At 49.5% G+C, this 10,996-nt stretch overlaps 2 long non-coding RNA genes across 2 annotated transcripts in view; one reads left to right on the top strand and one right to left on the bottom strand.

Moving 5' to 3' along the window:
* Positions 1–687: 687 nt before the first annotated feature.
* On the bottom strand, positions 688–3,119 carry LOC140392462 (uncharacterized). Its single transcript, XR_011935375.1, has 3 exons — positions 3,077–3,119; positions 2,752–2,843; positions 688–1,429 (listed from the first exon to the last, which is right to left on the bottom strand). It is a non-coding gene; the product is annotated as an uncharacterized lncRNA (long non-coding RNA).
* Positions 3,120–3,305: 186 nt separating this feature from the next.
* The window catches only part of LOC140393284 (uncharacterized), a 33,575-nt gene continuing 25,884 nt past the window's right edge, over positions 3,306–10,996 (top strand). Inside the window, exon 1 of the long non-coding RNA XR_011935567.1 lies at positions 3,306–3,496. This is a non-coding gene — a long non-coding RNA (uncharacterized lncRNA). The remainder of the gene's footprint in view (positions 3,497–10,996) is intronic.

Genomic DNA, 10,996 nt, shown 5'->3' with positions numbered 1-10,996 from the left:
ACCAATATCCTTACATTAATTCACAGCCACCAATATCCTTACATTAATTCACAGTCATCAATATCCTTACATTAATTCACAGTCATCAATATCCTTACATTAATTCACAGCCACCAATATCCTTACATTAATTCACAGCCACCAATATCCTTACATTAATTCACAGTCATCAATATCCTTACATTAATTCACAGCTACCAATACCCTTACATTAATTCAGTCATCAATATCCCTACATTAATTCACAGCCACCAATATCCTTACATTAATTCACAGTCATCAATATCCTTACATTAATTCACAGCTACCAATATCCTTACATTAATTCAGTCATCAATATCCTTACATTAATTCACAGTCATCAATATCCTTACATTAATTCACAGCCACCAATATCCTTACATTAATTCACAGTCATCAATATCCTTACATTAATTCACAGCCACCAATATCCTTACATTAATTCACAGCTACCAATATCCTTACATTAATTCAGTCATCAATATCCTTACATTAATTCACAGCTACCAATATCCTTACATTAATTCAGTCATCAATATCCTTACATTAATTCACAGTCATCAATATTCTTACATTAATTCACAGCCACCAATATCCTTACATTAATTACTTCTAGCAGCTCAGGCAAATTTGAAAGATTTTTTTTATTAAAAAAAAAGTTTTTGATATTTATCTCATGGGAGTTCATCAGGAAGAATAATTTTAAATGAAAAACTGACACAGCTTTAACAGCCTATTGATGAAGTTCACTCATAAGTGGGAAACTCAACATAATCGACTTCCTCTGTTCTTACACTGGAGGGGAAATTGAATTAAAATTAATGTCCGGAATTAGGTATTTGCTCTTACTTATCAATTATAGCATCAGAGATTCTTCCAGACCATGTTAATCATTAATGAAGGAAGTTCTTCTGCTTTCCATAGACAAAGAATAAAAGCTCTGATCTTCCTTTACCCATATATGTTTCAAATGTTGTCAGACGGTAAGCCTGCAATGATAGAACCGTGAATTTATTTGTGGGTAAATCGGAGACAATTCCATTTGGATGTATACTGGGGATGTTTCAAATATGAGACCCCAAAATTGCAATAGCCATCCGCCACTCATTGTTCAGATCCACATATGAAGAACAGTTACTCAGATGAAGTATCGTACAGCTATTGGCATTATAGAACAATACTCCAGCAAAATTCACTGATTTCAAGAGTAGGACTTGATCATTTGTTGAAAACAGTAGAGTAAAGGGAAGTGAAGACAAAGGAGGTGAAAGCTTTGCAAAATTTAGATGACTTTTACATATCACAAATAGAGTGTGATGGAATGCCCTCCACCTGCCTGGATAAGTGTAGCTCCAATTACGCTCAGGAAGCTTAACTTCATCCAAGACTTTAGTAGTTGCAGAGGAGTCTGGAAAGTAGAGTCAAATGAATGGTTTATTACCAGAGGTAAAGTATTTACAAGTAACAGTCCCAGTTCCAGTCGGGACGAATCTGCAGCTCTCCAACCTGGGGCGCCTTTAATGTCCTGAGTTAACTATGCTGCTGATGGGTCTCCGATCCTCAGTGGGAAAGCTCGTCCACCACGAGGCTCACGGGGAAATTAATCGGGTCGATCCCATGGGCATCTTGGGCGTTATAACAAAGAAGAAGCAGCCTGTTTGATCTGCACCCCATTCACGACCTTAAACATTAACTCTCTTCACTAATACATTGTGATAACAGTTTGTACCGTGTGCCAGTGTTTTTCAAACTTTTTTTCCGGAGACCCATTTTTACCAACCGGCCAACCTTCGGGACCCAACCCGGCCAACCTTCGCGGCCCACGCTGGCTGACCTTCGTGACCCATGCCGGCCGACCTTCGGGACCCACGCCGGCCGACCTTCGGGACCCACGCCGGCCGACCTTCGTGACCCACGCCGGTCGACCTGCGTGACCCACCATTTTCTCTTATCTTGTTTGCTGCTGATAAAAATGGAGGATTTGGTTTTGGGTCCCTTTGGCCCTCGTACACGCTCCTCCAATGGAACCTGTTGGATGAAGGTGAAGCCTTCCGGTGTCGGAAAGCATGGAGTCTCCATCTGTCCAAAGTTTTTTTTCTGGTAAAATGTTTTCAAACCACCCCCCCACCGAACTTGTAAAAAAAAAAAATAAGATGAATAAAATAAATGAAAAAAATTAAAATTAAATGAATAAAATAAATGAATAAAATGAATAAAACCCCGCCCCGAACTTGTAAAACAAAAAGCTGCGACCGTTTAAAAAAAAATGCGGCCGGACTGCGCCTGCGTGCCAGATCACCAGCGCGCCTGCGCAAAACTATGCACATGTGCAGCGATGACCTGGCAACATGCGCAGTGCGGGCGCATTTTTTTTTTTTAACATGTTCGCGGCCATTTCGAAGGCCGCTTGCAGCCGACGTTTTTAACAGCCGGCTGCTGCGCGCGGATTTGCGCGATCAGGAGCGCCGTCACATACGGCTCCGCGACCCTCCCGACACCTGCCCCCGACCCACCCACGGGTCGCACTCCCGAGTTTGACAATGCCTGCCGTATGCAAGATGTCCTGCAGCATCTCGCCAAGGTCTACTTGACAGCACCATCCAAACCTGTGACCACTATTGCCTAAAAGTACAAAAGCAACAGATGCATGGGAACACCACTACCTGTAAGTTCCACTGCAAGTCACATATAATCCTAGCCTGGAAACGCTGTTCCTTCATTGTCACTTACCAATATCCTGTACCCACACACTGTGGGTGTATCTTCACCACAAGGACCATAGCACTTCCGGAAGACACTCATCCTCACCTTCGCAAAGGCAACTAAGAAATAATTATTGGCTTTTACCTGTACCCAGAGAATTATGTTTTAACATGTAAGAACTTCAATATTTATAAAAATGCTGTACCTAGCCTTACAAATTGTGGTCATAAACATAATGCAAGGTTTTGAATATAGCAGAGAGTGAATGCGACGTGAGAATTTTCGATATATCACTTTAAATATTGTTACGACATCTTGGGCTAGGCTGCGGTCAATTTCAGCCTCCCTTTACCTGGTCTCACAAATAAGCGAATAAACCAATAATTCTTATAAAGTTTGCGCGATCTTTGGCCTTCGACTGTTCCAATGAGTTACAGGCACCAGATTTGTAAGTAAAACACAATAACTTTACTTATAAGCAAGAGAAGAGTTAAAATATGTAATAATTAAACTAGAATAACGGCCAGCTAATCTATTACTTTCCCCTTTGACCGTCCCATCCTCTACCCAAACACACACAAGACAGATGCACACAGAGGAAGGAAAAGCGGTAAAATGATAGGGGATTAAAATATGGAAGATTCTTGTTGCTGATTTTGTAGTCTCTGTAGTCGGCGGTCTTCCCAGGATGAATGAGTTGAAAACCACCAGTTGGATTGGATCTTCTGGCATGTGAATTCAGTCAGAACTCACAATTGGCGGTCTCACTGAGGTAAGAATAGAGTTCTCCAATGATCAGATTTTAAAAAGAGGCTTACAAACAAACCAGCCTGTCTGGTGCTGGCCTGGAACTTCCTGCAGGTTTAACTGACTGGGGAGTGAGAGCGAAAGGCCTTTTCTTCAGGACCTTAGAGAGGTAGTCAGGAGAGAGAGAGGGAAAGAGAACTGTGGCTCTCCAAGGTTCTTAATCGAAAGATAACTTCACACTGCAAAATGGAGCCTGTCTGAGTTTGGCAGAACATTCTTTTTTAAAAATATAATTGTCACAAGTATGAAGTTACTGTGAAAATCCCCTAGTCGCCACATTCCGGCGCCTGTTCGAGTAAGGCTGGTACGGGAATTGAACCCACGCTGTTGGCCTTATTCTGCATTACAAACTAGCTGTCCAGACCACTGAGCTAAACCAGCCCTTAACCCAACACCATCATCATTGAGAGTCAGTGAAGTCCCGGGAAAGGAAAGTAGCCGATTGGCTGCCAGCCAAGTCCATCAAAATATATCACTGGGCCAGACCATATAGCAGTGGCACTGGGGGTCTCCAGAGGCCAAACCAAATACCACATTTGCCGGGGGGGGGGGGGGGGGGGGGGAAGAGTTCAGTAACATAGAACATAACAGCGCAGTACAGGCCCTTCAGCCCTCGATGTTGCGCTGACCTGTGAAACCAGTCTAAAGCCCACCTACACTATTCCCTTATCATCTATATGTAATAGAACATAGAACATGTAACTGTTCTGATACAAAAGTTCCAACAACCAAGATAACAAACAAATAAGGGGAATACACAAGGGAAATCAGGTTTAAATAGGAGGATCCTTACAATTGTGGTGAATGTAAATACAGTTAATTCACCAGTTATGTTCTATGTTATTAACCCTGTGGGTTTTATCTGTGGGCCATCGTATGGCTTCACCCACAGGGGGAGATGCTGGAGGATGTTGGAGCACGTACGGGCTCAGCCCATGGCTCCGCCCCTTTGAAGGAGTATAAGAGTAGCTGGCCTGTGGGACTGTCCTCAGTATGTACCAGTCGCAGGCAGGCAAAGCTGATAGTTAATTAAAACCACTGTTTTACTCCGACACGAGTCCTTGAGTGAATTGATGGTCACATCAATTTAATTAACGATCTGAACAAAAACGATTATGGAGTTAGCCCTCAAACCTGACAGACTGGAGCTCGATGCACATGCCGCGGAGGTGAAGGAAATGTTTTCACATTGGCTGCGGTGTTTCAAGGCCTACCTAGCCGCGTTGTCAACTCCATCAGTCACGGACAAACAAAAATTGAGTCTCCTCCACGCATGGGTGAGTCACCGCATTTCTGTGCAACTCGAAGAGGCCACCTCATATACCGCCGCTTTCGCAATCCTCGAGCGCATCTACGTGCGGCGTGTGAACGAGGTCTATGCGCAACATATTCTCACTATTCGATGCCAGCGCCCCGGGGAGTCACTCGACGACTATCTGCGCGACCTCAAAGCCCTCGCGCGCAACTGCAAGTATCAGGCCGTTACGGCCACTCAGCACATGGGAACTCGCCGTCCGAGACGTCTACGTTGCAGGGGTCAGACCAAATTACGTGCGGCAACGACTGCTCGAGAAAGGGGCCCAGGACCTGGACGAGACGGTGAAACTGGTGACTTCACTGAAGGTCGCTTTCCAGAGCCTCACTGCATTTCCGGCCGAACACTCGACCTCCTCGTGGGCCCGCGACCAGAGACTACCCCAGGCCTGTGCTGCGCGCCCACCCGCTCATCATGGGGGGGTTGCCTTGTTATTTTTGCGGCCAGCCTCAACACCCTCGACAGCACTGCCTGGCCCGCAACGCGCACTGCAACAGTTGCGGCCGAAAAGGGCACTTCGCCTAGGTCTGCCTCGCCAAGCCTAAGCACGCAAACTCTCAGACCCGGACTACTGACTCTCAGGCCCGCAGACCTCGCAATGTGTCAGCGTGCCTGCCGACTCCGTACAGCACGTGCGACTCACGGAGGCCGCCATTTTGGCCATCCTCCCCACGCGGGCGGCCACGTGCGATCCATGGGGGCCGCGATCTTGGACGCCATCTTCCTCAACGCCCGCCACGCTTGATCAACGGGGGCCACCATCTTGGACGCCATCTGCTACGCCGCTCGACGCGTACAACCTGCTCGGACAGTCACTGGGGGGCCGCCTCAGCACAGCCGACCACGCCGCCAGTTAACCTCAACTCAGCGCAGTCACCTTGGACCAGTCGCGACCCAGGCACGTCAAGAGCTCAATGATGGCCGTCCGGGTTAACGAGTACGAGACACCTTGCCTGATCGACTCCGGGAGCACCAAGAGTTTCATCCACCCAGATATGGTAAGCCGCTGTTCGCTCCCAATATTGCCTGCGCAACAATTTCCCTCGCCTCCGTGTCGCACTCGGTACAAATCCGAGGGTGCACTACGGTAACCTTAGCGGTACAGGGCGCTGAGTACACTAATTTCCAGCTGTTCGTGCTCCCAGACCTCTGCGCCCCCCTCCTTTTAAGGCTCGATTTTCAATATAATCTCAAGAGCCTGCGCTTAGCTTTGGCGGACCCCTGCCCCCACTCACTGTGTGCAGCCTAGCCACGCTGAAAGACAACCCTCCTTCCCTCTTCGCTAATCTCACCGCTGACCGCTAGCCAGTAGCCACTCGCAGCAGGCGATATAGCATGCAGGACAGAATATTTATTAGGTCGGAGGTCCTGCGTCTCTTGCGGGAAGGAGTCATCGTGGCCAGCAATAGCCCCTGGAGAGCTCAGATGGTGGTCGTCAAGACCGGGGAGAAGCTCCGGATGGTGGTTGATTACAGCCAGACCATTAACCGGTTTACGCAAGATGATGCGTGCCCCCTTCCCCGGATTGCAGACATGGCCAATCAGATCGCTCACTACCGCGTGTTCTCCACAGTGGATCTGAAGTCTGCATACCACCAGCTCCCAATCCGCCCGGAGGATCGCCACTACACTGCGTTTGAGGCAGATGGCCGCCTTTTTCATTTTCTCCGGGTCCCTTTTGGTGTCGGTGTTCCAACGAACGGGGTTTCGGTGTTCCAACGAGCAATGGACCGAATGGTGGACCAGTACGGGTTGCGGGCCACGTTTCCGTACTTGGACAACGTCACCATCTGCGGCCATGATCAGCAGGACCACGACGCCAACCTCCACCGATTTCTCCAAACCGCCCAAAAACTTAATTTCACCTATAATAAGAAGAAATGCGTTTTCCGCACCACGAGGCTAACCATCCTCGGCTACGTCGTGGAAAACGGAATCCTGGGGCCCAATCCTGACCGTCTGTGCCCCCTCCTGCAACTCCCTCTCCCTCACTGTCCCAAGGCCCTCAAGAGGTGCCTTGTATTTTTTTCCTACTACGCCCAGTGGGTCTCCCAGTATGCGGACAAAGCCCGCCCACTATTTAAGGCCACCCTTTTCCCTCTGGCAGCTTAGGCCCACCAGGCCTTCAACTGCATCAAGGCGGACATCGCCAAAGCCGCGACGCGTGCGGTAGACGAGTCCGTCCCCTTTCAGGTGGAGAGCGACACATCAGAGGCCGCTCTCGCCGCCACTCTCAATCAAGCAGGCAGAACGGTTGCATTTTTGTCACGCACTCTCACCGCCTCTGAACTTCGACATTCCTTGGTCGAAAAAGAGGCTCAAGACATCGTGGAAGCCGTGTGGCACTGGAGGCACTACCTCGTTGGTAGGAGGTTTACCCTCGTCAACGACCAACGATCGGTAGCCTTCATGTTCGACAATACGCAGCGGGGCGTAAATCAAGAACGATAAGATCTTGAGGTGGAGAATCGAACTCTCCACCTATAATTACGATATAGTATATCGTCCTGGGAAGCTCAAGAGTCCCCAGATGCCCTGTCCCGCAGCACATGTGCCAGTGCGCAAGAGGACAGACTACGGACTATCCACGACGACCTCTGCCACCCAAGGGTCACCCGGCTCGCCCATTATATCAAGGCCCGCAACCTGCCCTACTCCACCGAGGAGGTCACAGCTCTAACCAGGGACTGCCAAATCTGTGCGGAGTGTAAACTGCACGTCTACCGACCAGATAAGGCCCATATGGTGAAGGCGTGCTGGCCCTTTGAACGCCTCAGTATTGATTTCAATGGGCCCCTCCCCTCGAATAATTGCAATACCTACTTTCTCAATATTATTGATGAGTTCTCCCGTTTGCAATCCCGATGCCCCGATATGACCACCCCCACTGTTATCAGAGCCCTGCACAGTGTCTTCACCCTGTTTGGTTTCCCCAACTACGTCCACAGCGACAGGGGCTCGTCGTTCATGAGCGACGAACTGCGTCAGTACCTGCTCAGTAAAGGTATCGCCTCGAGCAGGACGACCAGTTACAACCCCCGGGGAAACGGACAGGTGGAGAGGGAGAACGCGACGGTCTGGAAGACCGTCCTACTGACCCTACGGTCCAGGAATCTCCCGGTTTCCCACTGGCAGGAAGTCCTCCCCGATGCGCTCCATGCTCTTAGGTCCCTCCTTTGCACGGCCACAAACCAGACTCCTCATGGCCGCTTGTTTATTTTCCCTCGCGGGACTACCTCAGGGGCCTCGCTCCCACCCTGGCTGATGACACCGGGTCCGGAAACACGTTCGGACCCATAAGACCGATCCCCTGGTAGAGAAGGTCCAGCTCCTGCACTCAAAGCCGCACTACGCATATGTTGAGCACCCCAATGGTCGACACGATACCGTCTCCCTCCGAGACCTTGCGCCCGCAGGCTCCGCCACCACTACATCCACAGCACCCCCCACGTTGTACACTGCTCTTTCTCCCATGCCCAGCGCCCCCGCGCCCATTTGGCTCCCGCGCTCCCTTCCACCCGCACACCAGTCCACAGGAATGAAGCTCAGGAAGAGCCGCTCCCGGAGTTGCACTGGACCCACTTCCCCAGCCACCTGAAGCGGCTGCAACACCAGTGCTTTGGCGGTCGCAGCGCACGATCCGGGCGCCGGACCGGCTGAACTTGTGACCCATCACCCCCGCCGGACTTTATTTTTTAATTTTTTTTACAGGGGGTGAATGTGGTGAATGTAAATACAGGTAATTCGCCAGTTATGTTCTATCTTATTAACCCTGTGGGTTTTATCTGTGGGCCATCGTATGGCTTCACCCACAGGGGGAGATGTTGGAGGATGTTGGAGCATGTACGGGCTCAGCCCATGGCTCCGCCCCATTGAAGGAGTAGAAGAGTAGCTGGCCTGTGGGAATTCCTCAGTATGTACCAGTCGCAGGCAGGCAAAATTGACAGTTAATTAAAACCACTGTTTTACTCCGACACGAGTCCTTGAGTGAATTGATGGTCGCATCAACAATATCCGATGAAGTGAAAAAATGAAAAAGCTAACGACTGATTAATACAAGTCTACAGAAAATGTCAGCCTCACTGTGGTAACTGGGCCATAAAATGGTAATCGAAACGCATTGTTAATGAAGTTAGTAAGTAAAGTTAATCTTTTTTAATATATAAAATAAAATTAAAGTGCAATATGAACTCAAAAGCAGGAACAGCTAGCTAAATGTCAAAATAACATTAACAGCCGAAGGTGACAGAGACGGAGTACATGGCAATAGCTATCTCGGACCACGCTCCACATTGGGTGGACCTGGAGATAGGGGAGGAAAAAGAACAGCACCCGCCCTGGAGAATGGACATGGGATTATTGGCGGATGAGGGGATATGTTTAAGGGTGAGGGGGTGTATTGAAAGGTACTTGGAGCTTAACGACAATGGGGAGGTTCAGGTGGGAGTGGTCTGGGAGGCGTTGAAGGCAGAGGTTAGAGGGGAGCTGATATCTATTAGGGCACATAAAGGAAAGCAGGAGGGTAGGGAAAGGGAGCGGTTGTTGAAAGAACTTTTGAGGGTGGACAGACAATATGCGGAGGCACCGGAGGAGGGACTGTACAGGGAAAGGCAAAGGCTACATGTAGAACTTGACTTGTTGACTACGGGTAATGCAGAGGCACAATGGAGGAAGGCACAGGGTGTACAGTATGAATATGGGGAGAAGACGAGCCGGTTGTTGGCCCACCAACTGAGGAAGAGGGGAGCAGCGAGGGAGATAGGGGGGTGAGAGATGAGGAGGGAGAGATGGAGCGGGGAGCGGAGAGAGTAAATGGAGTGTTCAAGGTATTCTACGAAAGATTATATAAAGCTCAGCTCCCGGAAGGGAAGGAGAGAATGATGTGCTTTCTGGATCAGCTGAAATTCCCAAAGGTGGAGGAGCAGGAGAGGGCGGGACTGGGAGCACAGATTGAGATGGAGGAGGTAGTGAAAGGGATTGGGAGCATGCAGGTGGGGAAGGCCCCGGGACCAGACGGATTCCCGGTGGAATTTTATAGGAAGTATATGGACTTGCTGGCCCCGCTTCTGACGAGAACCTTGAATGAGGCTAGGGAAAGGGGGCAGTTGCTCCCGACTATGTCAGAGGCAAAGATATCGCTCCTCCTAAAGAAGGAAAAAGACCCGCTGCAATGCGGGTCCTATAAGCCCATTTCTCTTTCAAATGTGGATGCTAAGGTTCTGGCCAAGGTAATGGCGACGAGGATAGGGGACTGTGTCCCGGGGGTGGTACATGAGGACCAGACTGGGTTTGTGAAGGAGAGACAGCTGAACACGAACATACGGAGGTTGCTAGGGGTAATGATGATGCCCCCGCCAGAGGGGGAAGCGGAGATAGTGGTGGCGATGGATGCCGAGAAAGCATTTGATAGAGTGGAGTGGAATTATCTGTGGGAGGTGCTGAAGAGATTTGGCTTCGGAGATGGATATATCGGATGGGTACAGCTGTTGTATAGGGCACCGATGGCGAGTGTGGTTACGAATGGACGGGGGTCTGATTATTTCCGGCTTTACAGAGGGATGAGGCAGGGATGTCCCCTGTCTCCGTTATTGTTTGCACTGGCGATTGAGTACTCCGGGGAGGAGAAGAACACGGGGTATCTCTGTATGCGGATGATTTGTTGCTATATGTGGCGGACCCAGCGGAGGGGATGCCAGAGATAATGCGGATACTTGGGGAGTTTGGGGATTTTTCGGGGTATAAATTGAACACGGGGAAAAGTGAGTTGTTTGTGGTGCATCCGGGGGAGCAGAGCAGGGAAATAGAGGATTTACCGCTGAGGAAGGTAACAAGAGACTTCCGATACTTGGGGATTCAGATAGCCAAGAATTGGGGAACCTTGCACCGGCTTAATTTAACACGATTGGTGGAACAGATGGAGGAGGACTTCAAGAGATGGGACATGGTGTCCCTGTCACTGGCGGGTAGGGTGCAGGCGGTTAAAATGGTGGTTCTCCCGAGATTCCTTTTTGTGTTTCAGTGCCTCATGGTGATGGTCACGAAGGCTTTTTTTAAGAGAATTGAGAAAAGCATTATGAGTTTTGTGTGGGCCGGGAAGACCCCGAGAGTGAGGAGGGGGTTCTTGCAGCGTAGTAGGGATAGTGGGGGGTT

Source organism: Scyliorhinus torazame, chromosome 16, assembly GCF_047496885.1.
Source record: "Scyliorhinus torazame isolate Kashiwa2021f chromosome 16, sScyTor2.1, whole genome shotgun sequence".
NCBI lineage: Eukaryota > Metazoa > Chordata > Chondrichthyes > Carcharhiniformes > Scyliorhinidae > Scyliorhinus > Scyliorhinus torazame.
This window is presented reverse-complemented; position numbering and strand designations above follow the sequence as displayed.